Source organism: Dasypus novemcinctus, chromosome 22 (genome assembly GCF_030445035.2).
Source record: "Dasypus novemcinctus isolate mDasNov1 chromosome 22, mDasNov1.1.hap2, whole genome shotgun sequence".
NCBI classification, from domain to species: domain Eukaryota; kingdom Metazoa; phylum Chordata; class Mammalia; order Cingulata; family Dasypodidae; genus Dasypus; species Dasypus novemcinctus.
In genome coordinates this window covers 31768579-31788609 of record NC_080694.1, presented here as the reverse complement: position 1 = coordinate 31788609, position 20031 = coordinate 31768579, and the positions used below count along the sequence as shown (strand labels likewise).

The following is a 20031-nucleotide window of genomic DNA, read 5'->3' as shown; positions in this document are numbered from 1 at the left end:
TCTCTGTGTCCATTCACTATGTGTTCTTCTGTGTCCGCTTGCATTATCAGGCGGCACCAGGAAACTGCATCTCTTTTTTGTTGTGTCATCTTGCTGCATCAGCTCTCTGTGTATGTGGCTCCACTCCTGGGCAGGCTGTACTTTTATTCACACAGGGCACCTCTCCTTGTGGGGTGCACTCCTTGCACATGGGGCACCCCTATGTGGCATGGCACTCCTTGCATGTGGCAGCACTGCATGTGGACCAGCTTACCACATGGGTCAGGAGACCTGGGGGATCGAACCCTGGACCCTCCATATGGTAGGCAGATGCCGTATCAGTTGAGCCATGTCCTCTTCCCTCTGTTTCTTTAGGGGGCACCAGGAAATGAACCTGGGACCTCCAATATGGGAAGGAGGCACCTAATCACTTAAGCCACGTCCATTCCCTACTTTGTTATGTCTTTCATTATGGTCTTCCTCCTGTGTCTCTATTTGCGTCGCATCAGCTTGCCATGCCTGCCTGTTGCATCAGTTCTTTATCTTGCCCATGTTCTCTAGGAGGGAGAAGGAACCTCTGCACCCTGCTTTGTTGTGTCTCTCATGTTTTCCTTGTGTCCCTTGTTGGGTCATCTTGTTGTGTCACCTTGCCACACCTGCCTGTCATGCCAGCTTGCTGTCTTCTTTAGGAGGCATCAAGAACCAAACCATGGACCTCCCATGTGGTAGGTGGGACTCAATCACTTGAGCCACACCCGCTGCCCTCATGCCCATATTTTTTAACAACCAATCTATGAAGGCATATATCAACCATGGTTGTTTTCTTAACAACCAGTCCTTGAAGGAGTTGGTAGGGATGTTAAGCACAGGCAGAATTTACAAGTGAGTTTAATATTTGGAAAGCAAAACCAAATGAGCAATCGCCCCAGGTAGTTCAGGTCAGCCCATACTAAAACAAGGCAGAAATGGTCAAACATGTCTATCTTTACTAACTTACTTTGTAAAATTGGGTGGGTAAAATCTGAAGGCTCAGAGGTATGAAAGAATATTCATGAAATCAGGCTCTGTGGAGCCTAAAATACATGCCTTTTCTTCTCAACCCAACTGCATGGGAGAAGCTACAATGGTCAATCTTGACATTTAAACAGGAGAGTAAAAATACTGAGATTTTAAGACCCATAAACCACTCAAATAATAATAGATTAGATCCCTAAGAGTAGTCAACAGAATCTCAGAGACAAGAGTTGTTGAATTACTTCTGCTTAAGTTTTGTAACCTCCAAATGATGTCTGCGAGCTCTTGAATGCCAGCACCATGTTCTGTTCAGCTTGCCAGCTTCTGCATATCTCTCTCCTCTTTTCTAGAATACTTTTATTTTATCTTCCCACCATTTCTCCTGAATATTCCCATGAACATTTGGAACTGCTTTTTCTGTCTCTTGTAATAAAATTTTTGAGTGCTAGGTGCCTTATTCTGTACAAATATTGGGCACTTGCTCTATTTTAAATCCTCTAATCTGCATTACCTGCATCTCTTTGTGGATGTTATTTGCATTTGCAATGTCACTTAATGTAAATTTTATTTGTCCTTGCAGTTTTACTTAGTGGTGTTTAACTATGGAGCAAATACAGCTTTAGGAGATTGTTCAGTCCCTCAAAAGCCCAGGATTCAGGCGCACAGACCAAGAGTTCCCATCAGCTCTTCAAGTTACAGATAGATTTCTTCAGTTTGACACTCCCCGCCCCACAAAAAGCCAACTACAACAAATGATTTTCTTTTGAAGTCTTGCCTAGCAATGGCTCACGTTCAAATGTTTGCCGGTCAAAATGTTTCCTGTGTGTGAGAATCACTCCAGGATTTTGCAAAGGATGAAAGATTTTGTAAATTTAGTAACATGCATAACCATAAGCAACCATAAATCCCTCGAATTAGACAAGCATAGCCACTCGAACATTCTTATGTTTACTATCCCTGTGAAGCCCTTCAAATGAAACCTTATATATCTAAAGATCTGGAGACAATTAATAAATGAAGACCATTTCGGCTTTACAGAGAGTAAATAATACAGCTGTGTCCCTTTGATAAAGGTCTTATTCAGACACCCAGAGCACAAATGTCTTTCAATAATAATGTCTAAGAATGGATGTGAGAATGGGAATGGTAGAATAAATTCAAAGTAAACCCCAATTGAAATATCTTGAAGACCAGTGAATTAATTTTAAGCTAATTCATTGTAAAATAGTGGGACCTCTGGGATCAATCTCTCTGGAATCTTAAGGGAAGAAAAAACCCTCAGATCTATTCTAGTATCACCCATTTTCCTAAGGACAACACTCAGAGCAGGTGCGTCATAGCTGTGGTCACTTGGCTGAAGCACTCATTCGCAATATTTCTTATGGCAAAACACTCACACCCCAAACCCCACCAAAAACCTAAGAGGCTGACTTGACTTCAAAATTTCTTGAGTTTAAATGGGCTTCTCAGGCATTTAGGGTCCTATCCAATTTTGAAGAAATACAAATGTTTAGAGAAATTACTTCCAGGTCTATGGGAGAAGTAATTGTGTTCAAAGTATTAAACTAAAACACAAGTAGAACTAGGCATAAAGCCCCAAAAATTAGACATGTGGGTATGATACCAGTGAGGAAAGTTTTCAAGAAAAACTGTAAATAGAAAAGCCCATTTTCAAACAATGATAAAATTTCAGATTCTATCCAACTCCTCCATCTCTCTGCCTATCTGCACCATTCAGAAAATCAGTTCAAGAAATAAAATGAACAATTCTTGGAAATGTACTAAGTGGTGTCATTGTTCTAATTACATAAAATATATTAATTTAATTCTTACAAAATCTTTACGAGGTAAATTTTATCATCCCCATTTTGAGGATAAGGTAACTGAAGCTCAAAGATGTTAGGTAACTTACCCAGGGCACACAACTAGTAAGTAGCAGAAACTTGAATGGATCCCAGGTAACATGGTTCTAGAACCTATGTTAAATATTATGCATTATGCTACTGTTTTTGAGAAATTATCATTGTGCTGAAAAATAAAAGGCCTTCTTAGGTTGCCCACATTCAGGTTTTTGGGATTATACTTTCCCACCCATAGGCCAGTCCCACCTGTGACTAGTTCAGGTCCATGAGTTTTAAGTGGAAGAGATACGCGCCTTTAACTGGCAGCGTGAAACCCTCCACTGTGCTCTCCTGCTTCAGTAGTTGAGGAGGAAGCCTTCTGTCACAACAATGAAACCACAAAAAGAAGCAGGCCAGGGCACAAACATCTGAGATCACCCTATACCTCTTCCTGAGACCTCTTTGCCCTGATTTCATAATCTTGTTCTTTTCAAGACCCTGACCACTCAGTCAACCTATTATCCACAACATGTGAGTCAGTGTAAACCTAAACCTTGAGTCAATGGAAAATCTCAGGCATCACCCAAGAGTTGACTCACTGGGTCAAACTCACAACTGCTTCTCAGGGTCCGTTGAGTAGGAGTGCGATTAGGTGTCATCTGTTTCTTCTCTCTGTGCCAGATCGTGAAGGCCCCTGCTTTACCTTCTCCTCTGCCTGTCCAAATCCACTGTCCACCTTACTGCACATTTCAGAAACAAGATGTCATGGAATGCATCAACCCAAATCCCATTCTCTGGCTTCCTATTGGATTTGGTTGACTGGAGGCATCAACAAAGTACTGCAGTTTGAATAAAGGTCAGGGTATTTATTCTCCAAACTATTTCTCTCAAAGATTACAGTTTGGCAGGGGCAGGATACCTTTCCCCAATCCACAGATCTTTTGGGGGGAAGCCTTCTCTGGCAACTGCAAGTCTCTTCAGGTCCCTGTAACCATTCCCTTTCCTTGTCCTTTCAGGTCCAGAATGTGATCTGTTTTCCACAGTTGTGAGGCCCAAGGTGCTTCACTATTCTTTATTTCCCGTGACCCTGGTACAATCTACCCATTTGTAAATACAACTGTTTACAATGGTCCTATTCCATGCCAAGTCCCTGTTTCGTGCCAAGATCCTTACTTTTTAGGAGACTCATCCATTAAACAGGCCCGTGCTTTTTCTTATTCTTTATACTTCCTGTGGAGACCCCTCGAGGAAGCCATAGATTTGGCTTGAGGAGAGAAAGTGAGGCAATAGGATAAAATATCATGGGTGTCCAAACACCTATGCAAGATTCCAATTAATCGTGCCTTTTTGTTCCTTCTCCTCTCTAATCTCATACTTACCATTTCATTTAGTAATGGAATGCTGTGCAATCCAGCTTTGTGTTTTCACAAAGCCTTTAACACCCAGGTCACAACAGGCGTCTGAGGCCCACCACATACCACCTTGTCCCTGGGGACCCTATTGTCAGGCCTTCAGTGTCTGCAAGGGTCCAGTGGCAAGCCAAGAGCTGTTTTCCTGATGGAAAATAATGTAGCTGGAGAAGGTGTAGCCTTACCCTAAAACCTCAGGCATCTTCTCTATGATTCTCCTTTTGGTGTTGCCAGTCCTTTATACAACATCCCTCTCTGCCAGACGCTTAGAATGCCATTGTTCCCTGGCTTATGTGACTTACGAATCAGGAAAGCTTATGTTGTAGCTTAGGGTTGTTACAGAACCTTATCTTATGCTGAGCTCTACTCAGCACATTGACAGAACAGCATGCTCAGATATGATAGATGTTGCCTATAAAACTCAAAGAGGCCCACTTGTGTGGGCAAAACAAGGTTCAGGAACTTGTCTTTCACTTTACTACTGCCATTTTGCTATTTGTTTTATGAATGTCATATATCTTTTTGTTCCTCAATTCTTTTGTTTCATTGATTTTTTTTTTTTTTTTTTTTTTTTTAGTGTGCCATTTTATTATCTTCTATTTCCCTTTCCGTGTATGCTTTAGTTTATTTCTCATTGTCTGCTTTGGGGATTATGATTAACATGTTAATTCATAATAACCTAGTACTGATATTTTGAGCAACTTAGAAGTTCAGGACAAGAAATGTAAATGATGAATCGACTGGATTTTCCTCCTTTAAAAAACACCCTGTCCCGTTACAACCTGCTATTGAAGGAAAGGTGAGTTTCAGTTGTTGCATAAATTTCAAAGGCCTATAACTTTATTTACTTAAAAGCAAGGGAACTTCAGCAGCATATTAAATTAGCACTTGGATAATTATATGGAAAATTTTAGTTCTAAATTTACCTATTATGTGATTTTTAGAAACAAACAAGGTATATGGAATATGTGTCAAATATCAATTCACTTTGAATCTACAGAGCATTAAAAATTATCATTTCTATTTCAATGTTCATAAAACTTTTCCTCTTTTATAATAAAATTCCTTTACTATTTTTTTATTTTCTTGGAATTAGAGCTCTACTGATTTCATCCAAACCCATGATAATTTATTAGAGCAATACCTGTAAGAAGCAGGTGACTTTTCCTGGTTTTTAGCAAGTTATCTCCCTTGAACCAGACATCTAAAAGGTAAACACATGGTTACCCAGAATTTGTTTTGTTTGGTGTGTAAAGTACTGTAAGCATGAAGACATTATTTCATATTGGATGCTCCAAGGTCTGTACCAGCCTAGTACAAAACTTAATATTAGCTCTTCAAAATGCCCAGCTTGTAGGAGTTCCTGTTCCTTAGTTAACTATATGTCCCTCCCTTGCACATATTTACATTATCTTTATAGATAGTGCTAGAGAACTGTAACCGAACTCTGATAGGGGTAATCATATGATTATATTTATTTTCAACTTGAAAGTTAGGGATTATGAGTAGAGAGATGACAGCTCTCTTCTCAATCAATGCATGCGTTATTACTTTTTAAAAGGATCTTGTGTTTCAGCTTTTCAGGACATAGCTTCAGTAAGAATTTGTGAAAGGATGTATATACCCACTCACCACTACCATCAGTGCCAAAGAAGCAGAAACCTTAGGGTCTCCAGCTGATGTCCTAGAGGACTTTATAACTGTGCTGTCATTGTGGGGGTTTTTCCCTCCAGAATCCACAATCCCTACAAGCAGGGAATGCAGGGCTCTAGGGACAAATTCTCATGTATCTATTTATCTTTACTGAACCCCTTCAGTGTGGGGGTGCTGGAGAGGAGGACATTTCTAGGCCACGCTACTAGGCTTACATGTTCTCCTTGACATCCCGTCCTAGGAGATAGAGCCAGGTAGGGCATGCTTGGAGAAGGAACCTCCTTCTGGGCTCAGACTTCTTAGGAAATGAGATTGTCCACCCTGCCTGTTCACTGATAGGGTCATGCCTGCCTTCGCTCACTCACATGTTATGTGCGGATTCTTCTCATAGCAGATCCCTACTTCCTTATACTGTGCTCTCCCAGGGTCCTGACTTTTGGACCCTATTGATTTATACAAGGAAGATTGAATGACCCAGCAGAATACAGAACTCTTAGTCTACAACTGAGATAAGAGAGCCTCCCTCCTAACATCCCTCATTGAGGTAAAGGAGGCTAAAGAATCGCCAAGTTCATATCTATTCCACCCCAAGACCCAGTGCCAGATCCACCTACCATGCCATATGATTTCCTCTGATTTGTTCAACGTCTCCAGCTTCACCCTCTTGACTTCCAAATCAACTATGTCTTCATCTCTTTATGCTGTTTTCTGACCCTGAATGTTTCAAGGAGGAGGCAACAACTTGAAAGGGGTTTTTCTGCCTAAACCTGTTTGGTTATCAGAATCACTTTGGAAAATTTAAATATTATGTTCCTGGAACAACCCACAAGGATTCCAAGTTGGTAGGCATGGGATAATGGAGTCCATAATCTATATTTTTATACAGTTTTATACAGTTACACAGTTTTATACAGTGATTCTGATGATTATAGGGTGTGATTATAGATTTTACAAGTAAGCTTGGCTAGGTTGTGGTGCCCAGCTGTTTGGTCAAACACTGGCCCAGTAGTCACTATGCACGTACAGCCCGGAGAAGGGCTTCAATTCTGTCAAAGGTGTAGCTAGTGGACCCACAGTGCTCAGTGACATTGTAGCCTGTAGCTTTCTCTCCTTGTCCAAAGATCAGGCTGGCTTGAATTCCAGTGAGTCTGAATGTCTTAAAAAACCATAATGTGGTGGCTTTAAATGCATAAGCATGCCTTTTCTTTCTTTTAGGTACTTGGTTGAATAACTATAAGAAGTGTTAAACACAGGGTCTATAATAAAGACAAAAATTAGCCTGAGGAGAGAAAATGAATGGTTTATGCCTTGAATTTTACAAGTCACCTTTCTAATTAATTTCTTATTAATTGGGTTACAAGTCCAAAGCAGGTCCAGTTAATTTCTTCTTAAACAACTCATAATGAATCATCTACTATGTCTGCCAACTTTAACTGATTTGTGCCTGGACAAAGTCTATGCATTGGACACCTGGAAAGACAGAAAGATTGTGGGAACTAAATGTTACGGTGAACTGGGCCCACCCAGGGAGAGGTGACAGGCAGCTGATTGAGCTGTTTTTGATTACCCCTGTGTTTCAGTTTGCTTGGCTGCTGAAAGCAATATAATCATGAAATGGTTTGGCTTTTAACAATGGGAATTTATTAGCTTACAAGCTTTCAGTTTTGATGCCATGAAAATGTCCAAATCAAGGCATCATCAGTCAATGCTTTCTCCCCAAAGACCAGCTGCTGGCAATCTTAGACTCCTCTGTTAAATGGCAAGGCATTTGGTAGCCTCTGCTGGTCTCTCCCTTTTCTTCCTTATTTGAGGCTCCTTGCTTCCTTGGATATCTCTCCCTTTCTCTCTCTCTCTCTCTCTCTCCCTCTCTCTCTCCATCCAGTTTATAATGGAATCCAGTAAAGAGGATTAAGAACGACCCTGAGCCATGCCTTAACTGAAGTAAGGTTCTACTTACAATAGGTTCATACCTACAGAACTGGATTAGCTTTAAGAACATAACTTTCAGGAGTACATACAGTTCCAAACCACCATACTCTTGCTTCAGCTCTAGTTGAGGGAAAGAGCTGACTCACAAATATATCCCTGAATAAAAAAAAGAGCATAAACAGAAATTATCACATTACTCTTATCAACACTCTCGTCAACTACTAGCTCCACTTACAGAAGGAGAAAATGAAGAAAGAGAAAATAAGAAAATGAGGAATGAAGCACATAAAAAGTGAGTGATTATCCTGTGGTTAAAGAGGGGTCTTCCCCCTGATTCTAGAAAAAGATTCTTCCTTTTCACACTTTGAAGTTTCAGAAACTGGCCAACCATCCTGGGTAGGAACAGGGGGAAATTACATGGCCGACATCATAGGAAATAAGGATAAGGCTATAAATTGGCAAGATTGTAGCAATAAATGTGGTATCTTGGTAACTAATATAGATGCCAAATACCTGGTTTAAAAAAAAAACTGCTGACAACCTAGATGTCCTTCAGTGAATGAATGGATAAACTGTTCCATTCCTCCTTGGAATACTACCCAGCAATAATAAAGGGAATGAACTACTCATAACCATAACTTAGAGGAATCTCTAGGGAACTATGCTGAGATGAAAAAAGCCAATCTCAAAAAATCACATGCTGTATGATTCCATTTACACAACATCTTCAAACGACAACATCATAGAGATGGAGACTAGACTAGTGTTCACCTGGGGCTTGGAAGGGGGTATGGGCGAGGTTGGCCATGGCTATAAAAGGGTAGCACAGGGATGGATCTGCCCTATGTCTTGACCTTGAAGATGGTCACAGGAATCTACAAGGTGATAGAATTGCATAAACTAAATACACACACGCACATGCAAATAAGTGCATGTAAAGCTGATGAGATCTGAATAAGATGCTTAGATTATTTTAATGCCCATTACCTATTTGTAATATTGAACTGTAGTTTTGTGAAGTGTTGCAATCAGAAAAACTGGGTGAAGGACACATGGGCTCTGTCCGTATTACTTTTTAGAACTGCATATCAATCTACAATTATCTCAAAATATACAGTTTTAAAAATACTAGATATATTCAAAGGAAAAGTTGTTGAAAGTGAGTGGAAAAATCTATGAAAAAAAAATGTAAATGGTGTGTAAATATCAAGGCTGTCTACAAATACTTTAGAATATCCCAACCCTCACATCTAATAAATCAGAAATCTTGCCAGTAACTGAAATACATTTAAATTCTAACCCACATGTATCTCCTGCTCCCCACCCCCAGCCTATTTTCCAAGGCATGGGAAAAGGGTGGCTTTGACTATTATTTGTGAGGGACTGGCCTCTTTCCACCAGTTGGCTGTCATACATTAATCAAGCAAGAGAAAAGGACATGAGGGAATAAGCAAATGAAAAAATTTCCTGATGTATCCAGTGAGCTTTTCTTCTACTTCTACACTACAGAACTTAAAGCTCGTAACTCACAATTTTTTAAAAAATACTAAGATCTTTTACGGATATTTGTATTTTTGTGTGTCTATTTTATCTGCCTCATCAGATAAGTTTCATGGGCCAGAACTCCTTCTGTTATTACTTTCTGTTATCTGCAGTGTTTAGAACTTCACTAACCTTACAATCATGGTTCGTTAACTACTGATGGAATTACTGATGACCTACTGTCATTAGAATAGATTCTTTGAAGTACTTTTCTTTTCCCCAGAAGTGGCAATGGATTTGCTCTAATCCACCAACACAAGTGCAACCAATTATTGGTTATCTTTGGCAACTGAGAAAGTTGGAATAGTAACTAGTGGGAGATTTCAGACGTGAAGAGCCCAAAGGTGAGGACAAGAAAGTAAAGGAGGAGAATGTTCTTTCCTTCATCCATCCAAATTGCTGGTTAACCCATGCAACATTGTTCCATTTATACACCAACATACCATTGTAGTTTCTTCCCCTCCCCAAGATAGTTGGGCAGACTGTACAAAGCACTGCTGGGTCCCACCTTGAACAGGTGTCAGCAGTCACACTGCTGTGCTAATGCAGAGGGCAGAGGACAGATTTGACCAAGGGGACTTCATTCTTAAGCCCATATGTTCCCATGCCACACGTAAACACAAGCATTACTTGCAAGGTTTCAGCCTTAGGTTGTCCCATGTCTTGTTTCAACTCTTCATTTTCCAGGGTAGTTTTATTCTTAGAGAAAAGACATTTGCCTGGGCTTAACCAACGCAGTGTGCAATGTATTATGATATTTCCGCTGGATCACTTTCCTCCAACAACAAAACACTATGGGGGAACTTTATTATGCAGTTCTAAGCAACAAACCAGCAAAGTCTAAACAGACTAAGACACTTATTTTCACTATCTTTTAGCAGTACTCGAGGCAAAACGTGGGAGATTTTCCTCTCTGGGTAATAGTGGAAGCTGAAGGGAGCCTGGTTCCCACTGATGCACTTGTTTCAACTGTGGCTCTACATTGGATTTACCTGGAGAGCTTTTAAAAATACTTATTTCTAGGTCATTCCTTTAGGGTGGGTCTAGGCATCAGGATTTTTAAAAGTTTCATGCCAGAGTAGGATGTGTACATCATCCCCAACCCCGTGACTACCCTCCAGAAAAAAAAGTTGAAGTATCAGATGAAGGGCTCTTGGGAGAAAAAACTGAGCTGCTCAGCTCAGCACTCTTGGTGCTTCCAAATCATTCCACCTGCAGAGCAGGTCGGTCTTGGTCACTAGGTTAGTGAATGAACCCAACAGCTGTCTATCTGTACCCACAAATAAGTTGAAACAAACGCATTTGCCCAAATCTGAAGCCCTGGTCTCCAGTCAGCTCCTTTGGTAACATATCTGACATTTTTATTTCCATCTGAGTGTCTCCTGTGCCTTACTTCTCACTTGGTTCCAAGCACAGAGAAGAAAGGTGCTATTTGGGGGCTCTCCCCCAAACTTCAACAGTTATAACCAAGTCAGAAAAACATACCCACAACCTTACTCTCCACATTTCCATTTACAAGATTGAATAGCTACAGTAACAGCTACAGTTTCTTACAGTACTTTGGAATAAAAATGCCAAAATAAATAAAAACTCATTTTAGAACTTACCAGTTCTCCACCATTTGAAGCAAAGACATCTGCAGCAACAGTAAACCTGAAAGCCCCTGTTGAAGTTTTTTAATTCCTATTGCTATTACACAAAATATATTAAGAGTCTTAAAGCTAAGTGAAAGAAAAGAAGCTATTATTTCTAAACATCCCCACCGAAACCCACTCCTATGACCTTCAACCACCATCTGTGGCCCTTGGTAACTGAGCCTAGAGAGCACAGCCTGCTGGGCACACCAAGCACGGCCCCTGAGCTGGCCTGGGGCATCCTCTATCGTGACATCATACCAAGGCAACAATCGTGTCAAAATACACCTGTTTTAGTTCTTCAATTTTAGCTCTTTCTTCTTTTTTGATGTATGAATGCAAAATGTCCCACGATGATGAAAGAGGTTGTTGATGTGGGAGGAGTGGGGTGAGGGGGGTGGGGGATATATGGGAACGTCATATTTTTTTAATGTAACATTTTTTTTTAATAGAGGGAAAAAAAAGAGATAAAGCTAATGTTAATGTACTACGAACAGAATAGAACAAAGACTCCTCAAGACTCTGTGTCTCTCCTGTGGAGAGCTGGCCACTCTCTCGCCAGATGGATTTTGATTACTTTTGATCAGGTCATTCCTCCCATGTTGCAAGACTCATTGGGGCTCTGAGGTTTAGAGCCCCTTAGCAGGGATAGCCCCTAAGCTGCAAGTTAAAGTATCATCCAGGAGAGGACACTCTGCCTGGGACCATTTTTCCAATTGGGACTCTGATCACCTGTAAAGAGACTTCCCAGCCCCATGAGAGATCAGATGTTGTGTTTTCCTGATTTGGGGAGGGGTTGTATATATTTTCATTCTTTCCTATGTCATTAAATTGATTACTTTTCTTTTCAAAAAAAAAATATACCTGTTTGCCAGACTCTTTTTTAAGCTGCTTTTTCTGATACTTCACATCTGATTGGGAAAGTACATTCATGTTTCTACTCTTAATTTACCTTCCAGTTCATCAGACATCACAATTCTCATGGACAATGAGTCAAATGTCTTGAAGACCACAAGTTGTTTTGTGAAATAAAAGGTATTTGGCTTAGAAAATCAAGTGCAGGTACGAGGAACAGAAACTTCCTTACACTAGCTCAGGTGATGAGCATTTATTTTATGGATACAAATCCCATGTAGTATAAGGGGGGAAATAAAATAAATCAGGATCTGCTCCATGACCTCCACATTAGGGGCTTAGGGATCCTAGTTATTGTGAGTGGGTCCAATAAATACATCTGCCCAGTAAGATTTGATCAAAATATTCAACACGTCTCCAGGTTCAGAATCAAATGAGAGAGATGCAGAGGAAAAATAACTACTTTAATATTGATAAAAGCCTGGCTGGAGGATATTGCTTATATGAGGGGCCAGATCTCCTTGCTAACATAATCATCATTAGTTATTAAAGCACTGTATTTTTGTGATTATAAATATGTACTTAAATTTTAACTGACTGATAAAATTTCAACATATTACACATAAGGGTATTTTTTATTCAAACATGCATATTTGCATGGCCCTTATACTTAAAAGTGCTTATTCAGTTATTGACAATAAACATGAATAATTTGCCTCATTTGCAATACAGACATTGCCAAGTCTATTAAGGCTTGATGATAATCTATGTCATTGATCACACAAAAGATCAGGAATATCAGAAATAACACTAAGTCAGCGTTTCCTATTTGGCCTTTCAAAGACTTGGACTCAAGCCAAAACTCAAGAGCAGGATTTGTCTGAATTTTGAGGCCTAGGCTGAACTTCAATGCCTCTCTAAAAAAGAAAACCTGACCAGTAGAGGATAGATTGACGGATACGTCAATAACTAAACCTTTTAGTAATGTAGAACCTCTGAATTATTAGGAGTCTTTTCCTTCAGACCCCTGAAATTTGGTTATTTCATCATGGGTCAAAGAAAAATATATTAAAAACATATAAATAAAATGTAGACAGGGTTAAAGAAAAATATATATAATCCAGCAAATTCTGGTGCACCAGTCCTCAGTGTTCTTGCAAAATATTGGAAAGGAAGATAATTAAAGACTAAAATTAGGGATTTTATGATCAACTATGGAGTTCAGTGATTCTCATTTCCCTTCTTTGTATTAAAAAAAAATCAGTTGTATAAGTGTGCACCTGGGTTTGGTTATAAGATTTTAAGTATTCCCCGTTGGAAGCACTTCACAACAACCTTTTAAAAAAAATATTACCAATATGCTTTGCCTAAAGTCTTGGCATTGGGTCCCAGGGAAAATTGTAACTCTTCTGGCTGGTCTGCTAAGAAGTATCAGAGCATATTCAGAGTGCTGTTAAATACTCTCAGAACCAAAGTATGAATTGAAAATATCTTAATTCTTGGCATTTGAGTGTTAAATTCTATCCAAGCTTCTATAGATTTGGGGTAGGAAGGGATTTCGATATAAACCATTGTTTTGATTTCATTTATTTCACATCACATTTATAGGTGTTTTGAAATTCCTCCACTATAATCGATTTTTTCAGTGCCTTTTTTTTCCTATGCTACGTATCCTTTGGAGCCCAGCTGATTCTCTGTTAAGGTGCTTGAATCTTAACCCTTGCCCATTTGTCATCTACCAAAACCAGATCAAGCACAGCATCTGCTGTCAATCAGAGAACACATCAAAGTGTTCCCTTTCTCAGTTAAGGTCGATGTGGAATGAAGGTCACTAGGCAAGTGTAGTGACCCACCATGTGTAGACTCAAAATCCCTGGCAGGCTTCACTATAGTTTTGTATTTAATTCATTCATATTAACAGATTTCAGGTATTCTGCATATATTGTGATCAAAATTACATGGTGACTTTTTCTCCAGAATAATGATGAGCTCTCTCCAAATAAGTCATTTTTCTGTGTTAAAGGCTTAAAGTCTTCATGGAGTACATCTAATGGGCACTTCCTCTATTTTATGAATTCAAACAAATTTAGGGCATAATGGAATTGATAACGTGCCTTGGCTAGTGAAGTTTTCTGAAAGCAGAATATACAAACGTAGCAAAACACAATATGATATCTTAGGGTTGCACAGAAAATAGATCCTCAAATTAGACCTATCATACAAAACTTGTATTTTTCCAGAGAATTCAGGAATGTAGTGAAAAAGGCACATAGAAAATTGAGTAGAATCTGGCAAGATGCAATTTTTTGTTCTGCTCTGGAAACTGACATAAATAAATTCTAAAGGAATTTAAGCAATAACTATGATGGTGATGGTGGAAACTTAATATTTCTCTGTCTTTGGTATTTTCTTGGAAATTTGATGTATTGAGGTTAAATTTTATTTCCTGATGACTTTTGAGAAATAACTGTCATTTGCTAGTAAGAGTAGAATCAAAATATGGGTATCATTCCTACATTTGTTGCAAAAGCAATTTTTTATATCCACTATAAGTAAGGTATATTTCAGGAGAACGAGAAATTAATTTCCAAGAAGTATTGGGACATTGTGGGATATGATCCTAGGATTTTACTATGCACGATTTCCTGAGAAACTTGTATAAAAATGCAGATTTTGTGCTGTACCCCTTCTCCTCTCCCCATCTGCCTCCCCAGATCATAATTTAGTAGGTCAGGGACAGAGTCTAAAGATGTATATATTTTATAAGGTCTTTAGGTGATTCTGATTAATCCATGAATCATAATTGAGAAACAAAGGAGCAAGATATAATCTAAACTAAATCTGAATCTAGGATAAGATATAACCTAAAGGCATTTTTTAGCTCTTAATATCTTTCAATTAATAGTGATTATTTAGGTTCCTGCAGAAGGATCATGAAGAACTTTAGAAATCCTATTAAGATAATCATTCTTCCCTTGAAGGCAATGGGATATTATTAAAAGATCTTGAGCAAGGAAAGTTACTCTTGTACTCTGGTGGCAAGAAAGGGTATAGATTGGGAAAGGGATAGACTGAAGACTAGTTATAACAGGGCTAAGACATTAATTACCCAAACTAGGAAATGGTAGTATAAATGAAAAAGAAGAAATGATATGAGGTACAGTTAAGAAACAGAACTGACATATTCTGAGAAATTGGTGAGTGATGCAAAAGGAAAGGGAAGAGTTGAAGATGAAAGAAGAGTGTCTAGCCTTGGTGGTGTCATGAATCTAAGCCAGAAGACAGAGAAAGAAGCTGTTCCTGGAGGTTGATGAAATCCATTGTGGACATGTGGAATTAGAGGTGCTGGCAAACTTCAGCATAACAATACTTAAAGCTCAGGTGCATGGTTGGGACTAGAAGTGAAGATCTGGTCATCATCTGCACAAATCTAATAATTAGGAGGTAGAAGTGAGTTGACCAAAGAACTCTCTAGCATACATAATTAAAAGAAATTTAATGGCCACTATTCCCAGAACTGAACAAGTTCATGATGGGGCTATAGAAAAAAATTGGAAAACGTAAGAGAATATCAAGATATAATGGGAGCATTTGTGAGAAGAGCTTGGTTTCTCGTGATTATTTTTTCAATTGTCTACATAATCTTCAGTAAGTCACCTAGTCCTTCCTGTAAATGGATTTAAATTGAGTAATCATTTGATCATCACATATATTTCTGAGAGCTTATGTAAATCCTGCCAAACTAATATTAGAAATTTGCTCTGTGATTTTAAAATGCAGCATTAGGTGTGCATAACTGTCCGCTTTGACTTTGTCATAACTTCATTCTACGGAGCCGAAGAAGATTTTTTGGTATTAGTCACTACTTTTCTTATGAACATTCCCAGCTTTCAAGCAATGGCCAAATAGCTTAAGTTTAAAAGCTTTAAAATAAGACGCATATGTCCTTTAAAATTTTTAAGATACTTTTAAAACCTCATCCCTAAATCACCAAAGTCTTTTTGCAAAGAAGGGTGTGGTATGACATTTATTTACCACATTTAGGTATCACTTCTTCCATTCAAATGGCAGTAATTTGTCCAAAAGGCCCAATTATAGTAGGTAAATATTTCTATAAAGAACATCTGGCTTTTTGGCAAAGCATGGATGGTTTTTACTAATAGTTATTCCATTTCTCTGAGATGTTTCATGCTCTGCCGATGCAATCACAGTATTCTTGGGCTGCAGAATGTTTTTCCATTTCACCTGGGAAACAATTCTTTTTGACTTGTTTTCTCTATTATTCTGGTTCTGTTTCAGGCTTAATCATAGTACTGACTTGAAACGCACTGCATACATCTTTCTGACATACAGCATTTCCATCCGTACATTTCCTTTACCCTCTAAGTTTTACTTTATGCATGAAGAGTAGTCTAAACATATAATATATAAATTAACATCTCTTATTTCTAAGCCCTGGTCCTGTTCAACCATTATTTTGGGGTCAAATAGCAGATAAACTACGTACTGAAATACCCCTTGCCAGCCTGAACTCTAATCTGAATATCTTTGTCCACCAACCAAGGTTACAGCAGAAGCCAGCTGTGCAACAATGCTGTGTATAGAAATATGGTGACCTACAGAAGATGAACCTGAGACAGAGTCTTTGGCCTGAGCCATGGTGGACATTTTCAGGACAGTTGACCCACAGCCCATGAGCCCCATGCCACCTCTTGCAGAAGCCCGACCCTGCTCCACAGCTTTCTCCCTTTGTCTCACAACCACGTCCACCAATGAGAATGCTAATTCACCAGCTGCCCATCTTAACAGACTCAAGAACAAGGGGAAAGGCAGTACAGAAATTAGGCGGCAGCTTATAGAAGTTAATGTGGAGCTGTGGAAAGCTAAGAAGAATGACCAGATGCTGAAAAGGAGAAATGTCAGCTCTTTTCCTGATGATGCTGCTTCTCCATTGCGGGAAAACCATAACAACCAGGGCACAGTAAATTGGTCTGTTGATGACATTGTCAAAGGCATAAATAGCAACAATTTGGAAAGCCAGCTCCAAGCTACTCATCCCGCTAAGAAACTTCTTTCTAGGGAGAAACAGTCCCCCATAGACAACATAATCCCAGCTGGTTTAATTCCAAAATTTTTGTCCTTAAGCACAACTGATTGTGCTCCCATTCAGTTTGAATCTGCCTGGGTACTCACTAACATTGCTTCTGGGACATCAGAATAGACCAAGGCTGTGGTAGACGGAGGTGCTATCCCAGCATTCATTTCTCTGTTGGCATCTCCCCATGCTCACATCAGTGAACAAGCTTTCTGGGCTCTAGGAAACATTGCAGGTGATGGCTCATCTTTCCAAGACTTGGTTATCAAATATGGTGCAATTCATCCTCTGTTGGCTCTACTTGCAGTTTCTGATATGTCATCTTTAGCATGTGGTTACTTAAGTAATCTTACATGGACACTTTTAAACCTTTGTCAAAACAAGAATCCTGCACCCCCTTTATTTTTTTTTTAAAGATTTATTTTTATTTATTTAATTCCCCTCCCCTCCCCTGGTTGTCTGTTTTCTGTGTCTTTTTGCTGCGTCTTGTTTTCTTTTGTCCACTTCTGTTGTTGTTAGCGGCACGGGAAGTGTGGGCAGCGCCATTCCTCGGCAGGCTGCTCCCTCCTTCGCGCTGGGCGGCTCTCCTTATGGGTGCACTCCTTGCGCATGGGCTCCCCTACGCGGGGGACACCCCTGTGTAGCACAGCACTCCTTGCGCGCATCAGCACTGCACATGGGCCAGCTCCACACGTGTACCCCCTTTAGATGAGCAAATTCTTCCTACTCTAGTTCGTCTCCTGCATCATGATGATCCAGAAGTACTAGCAGATACCTGCTGGGCCATTTCCTATCTTACTGATGTTCCGAGCGAACAGACTGAAATGGTTGTGATAACGAGTTGTACCCCAGCTTGTGAAGCTCCTAGGAGCTTCTGAATTGCCAATTGTGACTCCTGCGATAAGAGCCATGGGGAATATTGTTACTGGGACAGATCATCAGACTCAGGATGTAGTAGATGCAGGTGCACTTGCTATCTTTCCCAGCCCACTAACTAACTTCAAAACTAATATTCAGAAGGAAGCTACTTGGACAATGTCAAACATCACAGCTGGCCATCAGAACCAGATGCAGCAAGTAGTGAATCATGAAGTGGTCCCTTTCCTTGTTAGTGTTCTTTCTAAGGCAGACTTTAAGACACAAAAGGAAGGTGTATGGGCTGTGACCAACTATGCAAGTGGTAGAACAGTTGAACAGATTGTATACCTTTTCCATTGTGACATAATAGAACCATTGATGAACCTTTTAACTGCAAAGGATACCAAAATTATTCTGGTTATTCTGGATGCCATTTCAAATATCTTTTAGGCTGCTGAGAAACTAGGTGAAACTGAGAAATGTAATATAATGATAGAAGAATGTAGAGGTTTGGACAAAACTGAAGCTCTACAAAACCATGAAAATGAGTCTGTTTACAAGGCTTCATTAAGCTTGATTGAGAAGTATTTCTCTGTAGAAGAAGAAGATGATTGAATGTTGTGCCAGAAACTACCTCTGAAGGCTATACCTTCCAAGTTCAGGATGGTATTCCTAGGAATTTTAACTTTTAGATTGTACAGCTGAGGTATAAAGTTGTTTATGTACTATGTTTGGTATAAGTTTGTCTTGCTGTTTCTCTCCTAAGAGCTCTTTTTTATATGTGATTTGTTATGTAGCACTTTTTTACAACAAAACTATACTTGAACAGTTCCAAACTGTACATACTGTATGAAGCCTCTCTTCAATGTGTTTCTTATTTCTATGTAGAATTTCATATCTTGCAGTGTGTTCTGTAAACAAATTAAATTTCACTTTTTCTTCAAAAAAAAAAAAGATGAACCTGAGTCTGCCTTACAGAGGGATACAACTAAAAACACAGTCTAGCAACACAAGACAAAATATCAAATTAAAAGCTGATTCAGAGCCAGTGAACTTGTAAAACCCTGCTGGAAGGCAACTGGAATACCATCCATGGAGTGGCTTCCCAAACCAGACTACATATAAGAGAAATTCTCTGTATTAGTCTTCTATCATTGTATAACAAATTATGCCAAAATTTAGTGGCTGACAGCAACATTTATTAACTCACAGTTTCTGTGGGTCAGGAATCTGAGCACAACTTGACCGGGTGCTCTGCCTCGGGGTCTTTCGCAAACTGCAAACAAGGTGTCAGGTGGGCTGTAGTCATTTCAAGACTCGACTGGAGAAAGATCCTCTTCCAAACTCACATGACAGTTAGCAGGATTCAGCCTCTCACTGATACTCCTCTCCAACATGGTAGCTTGCCTCATCAAAGCAAACAAGCTGAAGAACAAAAGAAAGAGGGCAAGCAAGACAAATGTCACAGTCTTATATAACTTAATCTTAGAAGTGACACCCTATGATTTTTTCCCATATTCTGTTTGAAACTAGTCACTAGATCTAGGCCACACACAAGGAGAGAGGCTTACACAGGGAGTGAGTACCAGGGGGTGAGGATCATTTGGAACCCTTTTGAAAGCAGCCCAATGAGTGCAGTTCCTCAGAAGATACACTTACAGGCAAGAATTAACATACTGAAAGCCAGTCCACAGACACATGAAAATTCACATCCGAGGAATTAGAAATAATGGAGTAATCTATAAATGACTTAAAAATAAGTGTAATTAAAATGTTAAAAAGCTTATAAAAGAAGAACTTCCAAATGACGTTGGTGAATTGAAATTGCATTACGTAATTTCCCAATTCTACTATCTATAACAAATTCACCCTCAGGATAACTTAATTCTATAAATTTCAAAATCTGCCTACTAATAAAAGAAAAATACAATTCTGGAGTGAAGAAGCAGAGTTCAGCAACTAACCCTAACCCCTTCTCTTTTCTCTCCCCTCAAAAGAAGCCAAAATGGTGAACTGCTTCTTAAGGATAAACAAAGAAGTGGTTTCTGAAATGGAATCTACTCCTGGTGATGATGTTGTGAACAGTGTTGAAATCACAACAAAGGATTTGGAATATTAAATAAACTTAATTGATAAAGCCTGTGGCAGATTTTGAGAGGATTGACTCCAATTTCTAAAGTTCTACGTCTATTTCAAAGGCAGTAGAGGGTATATTACTGAAA

General features: G+C 39.3%; 1 pseudogene; it reads left to right on the top strand.

The window, feature by feature from the left end:
• The first annotated feature begins 16513 nt into the window (after positions 1 to 16513).
• On the top strand, positions 16514 to 18501 carry LOC101419212 (importin subunit alpha-1 pseudogene; annotated as a pseudogene).
• Positions 18502 to 20031: the final 1530 nt, after the last annotated feature.